The sequence below is a fragment of the Perissodus microlepis genome, chromosome 12 (genome assembly GCF_051167445.1).
Source record: "Perissodus microlepis isolate ML-2025 ecotype Zambia chromosome 12, ASM5116744v1, whole genome shotgun sequence".
NCBI lineage: Eukaryota > Metazoa > Chordata > Actinopteri > Cichliformes > Cichlidae > Perissodus > Perissodus microlepis.
This window is the reverse complement of record NC_140472.1, coordinates 15,907,342-15,915,659: the sequence shown is the minus strand read 5'-3', so window position 1 is coordinate 15,915,659 and position 8,318 is coordinate 15,907,342.

Here is an 8,318-nt window from a genome sequence, read left to right as displayed (position 1 = left end):
CGATATTAAAGCTGGTATGTAGAAATTCCAACTTGCTCCTAAAAGTTTGGACCCCTCTGGGAAGTGAAGTAGCTGCAAGAGAATTTGTTTTATCTTTCCCTGTAGAAACCTTAAAAAAGCACCTTGTCCAAACTGGACTGATATATTTATCATTTACTGCTGATTATTTAAGTCAGTTTGTGTTCTCAAATGTACGTTTGCTTTTTAACCCCTTCAGTCTCCCTTTTATTCATCTTTTCTTTTCTATGCATCATTTCAGAGCTATTGCAATAGTTCAAATGTCTTTTAATTATAATGTACGTAACTGCAACATTAGTCAACATTTAAAACACACTTATTAGTTCTACAGAGTTCCCAATGTCAATAAGTACTTTCCCCCTAATATTTCTTTAAATATTGTTGTCTTTGCACATCACAAGTGTTTTAAATACAAAACTGCTCTATTTTCATTCACATTTTAAAGATTACACTCTAGCCAGAACACCATGGCTTCAAACTAATACCTTTAATGTCAGAACAACAAAACTGTCCAAGTTTTAAATGAGCAAAACCTTCTACCATCGCCCTTTTCTTTAAGTATTTCTTCATTTTGAAATATCTCCTTTAACACCTGGAGGAGTACAAAGATGTACAAATGTGAGAATGGTGCATCCCTGAATAAGTTGGAAGTCAGAAATGGTCTGCTCTGAGACTGGTTAGTAATCCAATATAGCAGCACTGAACATAAACAGCAGTTAAACTGTAAACTTTGACCTACACTGCTGCTGTTGTGTATTTTTAACATACTGTGGCGAGCTCAGACAAGGAGGAGACAGAGGTTTCGTTTGGTCTTGCTTCCCGTCAGCTAGCCAGGGAGCACAGCCGTTTATTATCATTCGGTAGACGAGCACACATACTAACACCACCCTCCCGAACACCAGATCCACAGGCGTCCGGAGCTACCGTCCAAACATCAAAGCGGCAGGTGTGCACTGGCTGGACTCCTGAACCGCAGTCCGATACGACCAAAGGACCAGGGGCAGGTGTCGGTCCCAATCCCGCTGGTGGCGGCTGATGAGAATGGCGAGCTGGGTGGCCAGCGTGCGGTTAAAGCGCTCGACCAAGCCGTCGCTTTGCGGGTGGAGCGGTGTGGTTCTCGTCTTCTCCACCCCCAGCCGCCGACAGATCTCCCCGAAGACCTTTGATTCGAAAAGCCCCTGGTCACTGTGGAGCTCAGCCGGGACCCCAAAATGGGTGAACATCTCCACCACCAGCTTCTCCACCGTCGTCGTTGCACTCTGGTCCGTCACCGTGTAGGCCTCCGGCCACTTTGTGAAATAGTCCATAGCCACCAACACATACCGGTTCCCTGACTCCGTAACGGGTAAAAGCCCCACTCCCACTCGCTCCATCGGGGCCCCCACCAGGTACTGCTGAAGGGGGGCAGTGGAGCATTGAGTTGGGCCCTTCTGTGCCATGCAGGTGTCACAGCAGTGCACATGAAGTTCCACATCCCGTCGACAGCCAGGCCAGTAGAGCCGCCCTCTGAGACGGCGGAGAGTTTTAGCATTACAATAGTGGCCGGCCCCCACCGAGCCGTGGACAAGCTCGAGCACCTGCGACCGCAGCGACCGAGGCACCAACAGCTGCAGGAGATCTCTGCCCTGATCGGGAGCCCGCCATCTCCGGTACAGGAGGCCGTCGTGGGTCTCCAGGTTGTTGTACTGGGAGTAGTAGGCCTTCACTTCGGGCCCCTGTCCAGACACCCCCATCCAGTCTGGGCGTTGCTCCGCCTCCAGCCAGGCCCCCACCTGAACCAACGTCACGTTGGCCTCCTGCTCCCGCTTCAGCTGCTGCGTGGTCAATGGGAGCCATCGCCTCCTGGGCCCGCTCCTCCTGTCGCAGACAGTAGCGGCACTCGATGGCCATGCAGGGCCGTCTGGAGAGGGCATCAGCGTTGCCATGCTGTCGCCCTGGCCGATGCTGGATCTCGAAGTCGTAGCCCTGAAGGACCTCCAGCCAGTAGGCCACCTGATCTTCCGGGTGTTTGAAGTTCAGGAGCCAAGTCAGAGATGCATGGTCAGTGTGCAGGAGAAACCGGCAGCCGCGCAGGTATGGCCGGAAGTACCGCACCGCCAGCACTACGGCCAGCAGCTCCCACCGCGTCACGCAGTAGTTCCTCTCGGCTTGCCCCAGAGCACGGCTGAAGTATGCCACCACTCGTTCTCCGGCCTTGTCCTGCTGGGAAAGGACCGCCCCGACTCCTACATTGCTAGCGTCAGTGTCCACAATGAAAGGTTGCCGGGCGTCGGGGTAGGCCAGGACTGGAGCTCTGGTGAGGGCCTCCTTCAGCTGTGCAAAAGCCGCAGCGCAGGCATCACCCCAGCCAAACGGCTGGCCCTTGTCAGTCAGACAGTGGAGGGGGCTGGCTATCGTCGCGAACCCCTTGATGAACCGACGGTAGTAGTAGGCTAGGCCCAGGAAGCTCCGCAGTTCTTTGACGTTCGAGGGAGTCGGCCAGTCCCGGACCGCAGCCGCCTTTGGGGGGTTGGTGGCGATACCTTGGGCGCTGATCACATGGCCCAAGAACGTGGTCTCTCTCGTCAACAGCCGGCACTTCGCAGGGTTGAGCCGCAGCCCAGCTCGTCGGATGGCACTGAGGACCTCGCTCAGGTGAGACAGTGCACTGTCGAAGTCACCACCGTGCACCAACAGGTCATCCAGGTACACAACACAGCGGCTACGAGGGATGTTCACGAGCACCCTCTCCATCAGCCTCTCAAACGTCGCTGGCGCATTGCAGAGCCCAAATGGCATGACCCTGAACTACCACAGCCCCTGTCCAATGGTGAATGCGGTCTTAGGCCTTGCTTCGGGGGCTAGCTCCACCTGCCAGTAACCCCTGCGTAGGTCGAGGGAGCTGAACCAGCTGGAGCCGGTAATGTAATCCAGGGCCTCGTCGATCCGTGGAAGCGGGTACGAGTCCTTCTTGGTGACTGCATTGAGACGGCGAAAGTCCACGCAGAACCTCGGGCTGCCATCCTTCTTTCCCACCAGGACCACGGGTGCCGCCCATGGGCTGTTGGACGGCTCGATCACCCCAGCCGCAGCCATCTCACGGATCTTTTCCTCCGCCACCTGCCGTTTTGAGAGGGGCAGCCAGGGTGGGTGCAGACGGATGGGTTGAGCAGAGCCGGTGTCGATGGTGTGCTGGACCAGCCCCGTCTGCCTGCAGTCTGTGTCACTGGTGGCAAAGATGTCCACATTCTCGTCCAGGAGGCCCCTCAACCGCTGGCTCTGGTCAACGTTGAGACCTACGCTGCTGCACTGCCACAGGTCATCAACAGCCTCGGTTGTCTCGGTCGAGGGAGATTTGTCGGGCTGAGAGGCTGGGGATGAGGTGAGTAGAGATGACCCAGAGCCACCGGCACCCGAAATCTGCTGAGCGGCATCTGCCTGACGCCTGTCTTGTCTGTCTCTGGTCCCCTCCGCTCCCTGCTTTTGACCGCACTGAAGGGCAAGAGTCTCTGTGCCAAGAGTGATAGCCAGCTTTGTGGTGTCAACGCCGGCCCCCCAGCGGGTCAGCAGATCAAGGCCGATGATGCACTGGTCTTGAATGTCAGCAAGCCAGAAGTCGTGCACCAGCTCCAGATCCTTCACTCGGATCCACAACGGTTTCTTCCCCCGCATGTCAGTTCTCTCCCCCGTCACTGTCATCAGCTGGGTGTCGGTGGGTGATCAACCCTTCACAAGCGGCCCGGACGTTCCAGGGAGCACACCAGGTTGTATTAGGGAAATGGTAGACCCCGTGTCCACCAGGGCCCGGCATGGCTGGTCCTCAACACAGCAGCTCAGGTAGAGTCCCTTGAGGTGCCCGACTCGACCCACCACCGTGCATCGTCCTTGGAGGGGGGCAGGAAGCTGGAGCGGTGGTCCCCTCGCTACACCGCTCCCACCCCGTTTCCCTGAGGCTGCGTAGTTCTGGTCTTCGGGGCGGGTGCTGGGTAGTCACGCGCCACGTGGTCGGGCTCATCGCACCAGTAGCAGCGGTTGGTCGGTCGACGAGGATGCCTCCGGGGCACCGAGGGCTGCAGCTGGCATATTTCCGCGACCTCCCCCTCCCCATCGCAGTCTGCGGCTCTGATTTGAGGGTAGTTTGGGGGGGGCAAGTGCTGGTTAGGTCGCGAGGTGAGCACAAGCTCGGCCCTTTCAGCCTCACGGAGGGCCTCATGGAGAGTTTGAGGCATGGCCAGGCGGACATGTTGGCGTAGTCGCTCTGGAAAAAGTCCTCGCAGAAAAGCATGCAGGCCAAGCTCCTCACGGGCTGTTGCTGGGAACTCCGGGTAGCCACGACGAGCATACAGCAACACATCCGCTGCAAAGTTACCCAGGCTCTCCCCGGCCGATGGCTCCGGTTGGTCAGCTGCTCTCTGCTCTGATCAGTGGAGTGCTGCTGCCCGAATCGCCTCTCGAGTGCCGCGGTAAGGGCCTGGAGCTCATGCTGCTCTGCCGGGGCTAGGTCAAGGAGTACCTGCAGTGCATCTCCTTCCAATGCTAGTGCTAGGTGTGTAGCAGCCTTTTCGTCACTCCAGCCACTATGCCTTGCGGCTAGCCAGACTTGTGAGAGGTAGGGCTCTAGCGGGGTTAGCCCGTTGTATTTCGGTACCTTAGCTGGCATTGTAGGCATAACTGCTCGCTGTTGGGGGCTCGGTGTGTTGGTCGACAGAGGCAGCCCATGAAGCATTGCCCTAGCATCTGTCGCAATGGGCCGCCGCCGCCGCAGTGCGCTCGCGTCGTCGGGACCTGTCGGGTGACTTACATGGCCGCTCGCCTCCTCTCTCTTCAATCGCCAGCTTCCCAAGCAGCAAATGCTCTCCTCGACGGCTTGCTCCAGCCTCCGAATGTCTCTCTCCATTACGGCGAGGGTGAGCAATCCCACGTCTGACACCAATGTGGCGAGCTCAGACAAGGTCTTGTTTGGTCTTGCTTACCATCAGCTAGCCAGGGAGCACAGCCGTTTATTATCATTCGGCAGACGAGCACACACACTAACACCACCGCTCGGCGCAGCTCTAGCGCAACAACAATAACAAAAAAAAAAGCATTCTCCCACCCGGAAACACACAGTCGCAGAGAGAGCGCGTCACCTGTAACCATGGCAACATAACTGTAAAAGCAAAACCCCGAAGAGCCCTGACCTGCTACAATACTAAATAATGCTGGGCTTACACTGTGCGATTTTTGGCCCATTTTGAGCCAATTTTTGAGTCGTGCGACCGTTTTGGTGATCGGCCCGAGTTTGGCCTTCATCGTGCGTCGTGCATCGTGTAGTATACGTGGGGTAACGAGAAGCGATTAACACCTCACGACCAGCTCCTGATCATCAATCGCTTGGTCGTGAGGGTGTCACCGCAGCCGCTCACACTGCGCATGCGCAAACACATAAACGTCGGTGAAAAAGACTGAGTAGCACAGCAGTGCAGTGTGTGATCTGGACACAAGCGATGGAGGCATAACTTGTAGAAGTTTGGAAAGCTCATCCGAGCCTTTTCGATGTGGCCTCACAAAATTATCACGACCACAACAACCCTGAAAATAGTTGGATTTACATTGCTGCTCAATCACAGCTGCTTGATCAATGTTTTTCATTAGCAATTTAGCAAAGTTGATGGTGGTGGTGTGCGTGTCTGTGTGAGTGAAAGACAGAGAGGGAGAGCGAGCGACAGATTTTCTGTTATAACCTTCATTTTATGGACGCACAGTGTGAGCACTCAGGTCGCATCAGAGCATCGGGCCGTATAGTGTCAGACCCTGCATCGTGACCTACGAACTTCTAACCCCTGTGAGTCAATCATACAGTTTGAAAATCGCACAGTGTATGCCCAGCTTAAGCCATACATATGTGGGGGTTTTTTTTTAACTAAAATAATAAGTATCGCAAGCACAATAACTGTTCTTGTGATACTAACATGGCTCCACCTTGCCAAGAACCCAGACAGATCTTGTATTTCCTTGTTTTGTTTTTTTTCTGAAAAACGCTAACTCAAAAGGTTCTGACATCTGAGTTCAGAGGCCTCTGGACACATATTTATTTGTCATTACTACTGTTATATTAATTTGATAACCTTTAACCAATGCAGCTTTCATAGTTCTGACATAATGCAAGAACTGCAGCTGCTTTGTGGTTTATTGACACCTGCAGATCTATTTGATCTGAAAACAAGGCAAAAGTCACAACCACTTAATCACATCATGGTTAAGTGAACCGTGCTACATGTAAGAAAGAATTTGAAATGACACATATTTGCACCGTTGTCTGGCATTTATGTATGAAAACAGGTCATATAACTCTAGTGTTAAAAAACTTACCAAGTATTAATGCCCTACAATGACAATATGTACCATGAAGTACATAAAAGCATAGTTTTTGAGTGCTTTATTTGAGGATTTGCTTTCGGAAATGGTATGCAATACAAACGAAATGTTTTGTATATATAAGTGGTGAAAAGTAACTTGCTGTCTTATTTTCATCACATTATAATTCAGCTCTAATAAATGGTAAATGGCCTGTATTTGTATAGCGCTTTACTTAGTCCCTTAGGACCCCAAAGCACTTTACACTACATTCAGTCATCTACCCATTCACACACTGGTGATGGCAAGCTACATTGTAGCCACAGCTGCCCTGGGGCTCACTGACAGAGCCAAGGCTGCCGGACACTGGCACCACTGGGCCCTGTCGGAGCCAGGGCTCAAACCGGGAGCCTTCCGATTACAAAATGAACTGCCAACTCTTGAGCCACGATCGCCCCACTGACATTATACTTTATGCTTCTGTAAATTTAAATGAAAGCTTTGCTATTTTATAAAAATGTAAAAAAAAATATGATTTTTTAGTTTTCTTAATCTGTCCCATGCTTTATACTAGAAGATAAAAAAAAAAAAAAAAAGTGTCACTTTTCATGTACTTCACTCTACTTTACATGATAACTACTTTTCATGATACTGCCTAAGGAAAGTATGTGTAAGTGCTTCAGCACCCCCAAAATGAATCAAAGCACCCCCAAAGATTTCTTACTTTTTTGACAATATTTGCTGTTTGTGTGAAACACTACTAAAAATATAAAAAGCATACAGTACTTGGTTGAGACGTACCATTTTAACAACAAAAGTATAGATAACCCCCCTTCCCATAATGGTTTGTTCCAGCTCGCCTCTCCCCTACTCTGGCTCTAGCGCCGTTGCTGCTAGAGCGATGGTGGCTCAGCAGAGCGGAGGTGTAAGTGTCTGGCTTAAAACAGGACATACTAGCTACATTTAACCTCCAGTTACTCTTTATATAGTTAGGTAGGAGTCAGACCATGAAAACATTACACCCAGGTAACCTGCAGTGTTGAAAACGTGTTTTCCGACAATGTTTGCTACCTTACAATCGTCCTGCTCTGTAGTTAAAATCAGCAACATTTGACCGTCCTGTTGCTCCCATTGAAATGTATACAGCCTATTTAAAATCTAAAACTTAAAACTGTCTGTAGCCTACTGTTTTTACCACTGTCCTGTTTTAAATGGATACTAACTAGCTAACTGACTGGATGCCCATTAACCTTATAACTCCTGTTGTGTGTGTGTGTGAGTGTGTGTGTTTGTGTTTGTGTACAGAGAGACAGCCAGGTTCATAATGGATATAAGGAAGTTTTTTCAAAAAAAAGGAGCCACATTCAGGTAAAAGTGTAAAATCAAATGATCCGTCAATCAAGAATAATGTTGGATGAGTGTTTCAATATTTATCTTTTATTAGATGTTCATGTGGTTTGGTTATTTGCCTTTTGGTTGAAAGTACACTGAGAGAGGACTTTTTGTTAGTGATCTTAAAAGTATTTTTTTCATATTAATGTAATTTTTCATCTAATTGAATACAATCTATTTGTGCATGATTGTCAGTCCAAAGAAGGAGAGAGGAAAGAGGAGAACGTGAGGAGAAAGTACAAGGTCAGGAAGAACCAGGTGAGAAAACAGACAGGGAACAGTGACAGGCAAAACAGAAACTGTTAAACTGACAAAGAGAAAAAACCTGATTTACCAGGTGCCCTGGTGGAGTGAGGAGCTGTAAAGAGAAGCAGAAGCTCTGTTTATATTCTAAAAATGTTTTAAGCTAGCTTGTTTCAAAGATTATGTACAGCAGCTTTAAATGTTTTCCAAAAGCACACATACACTTACCTTGTCAGTGTTTCTCAAACCTTTTACAGTGTGTACCACCTGATAAAAAATGTTAAGCTCTCCTAAGTACCACTATGAAAGCATGAAACTCATAACTCTTACAAAACAAAATTAATATTATT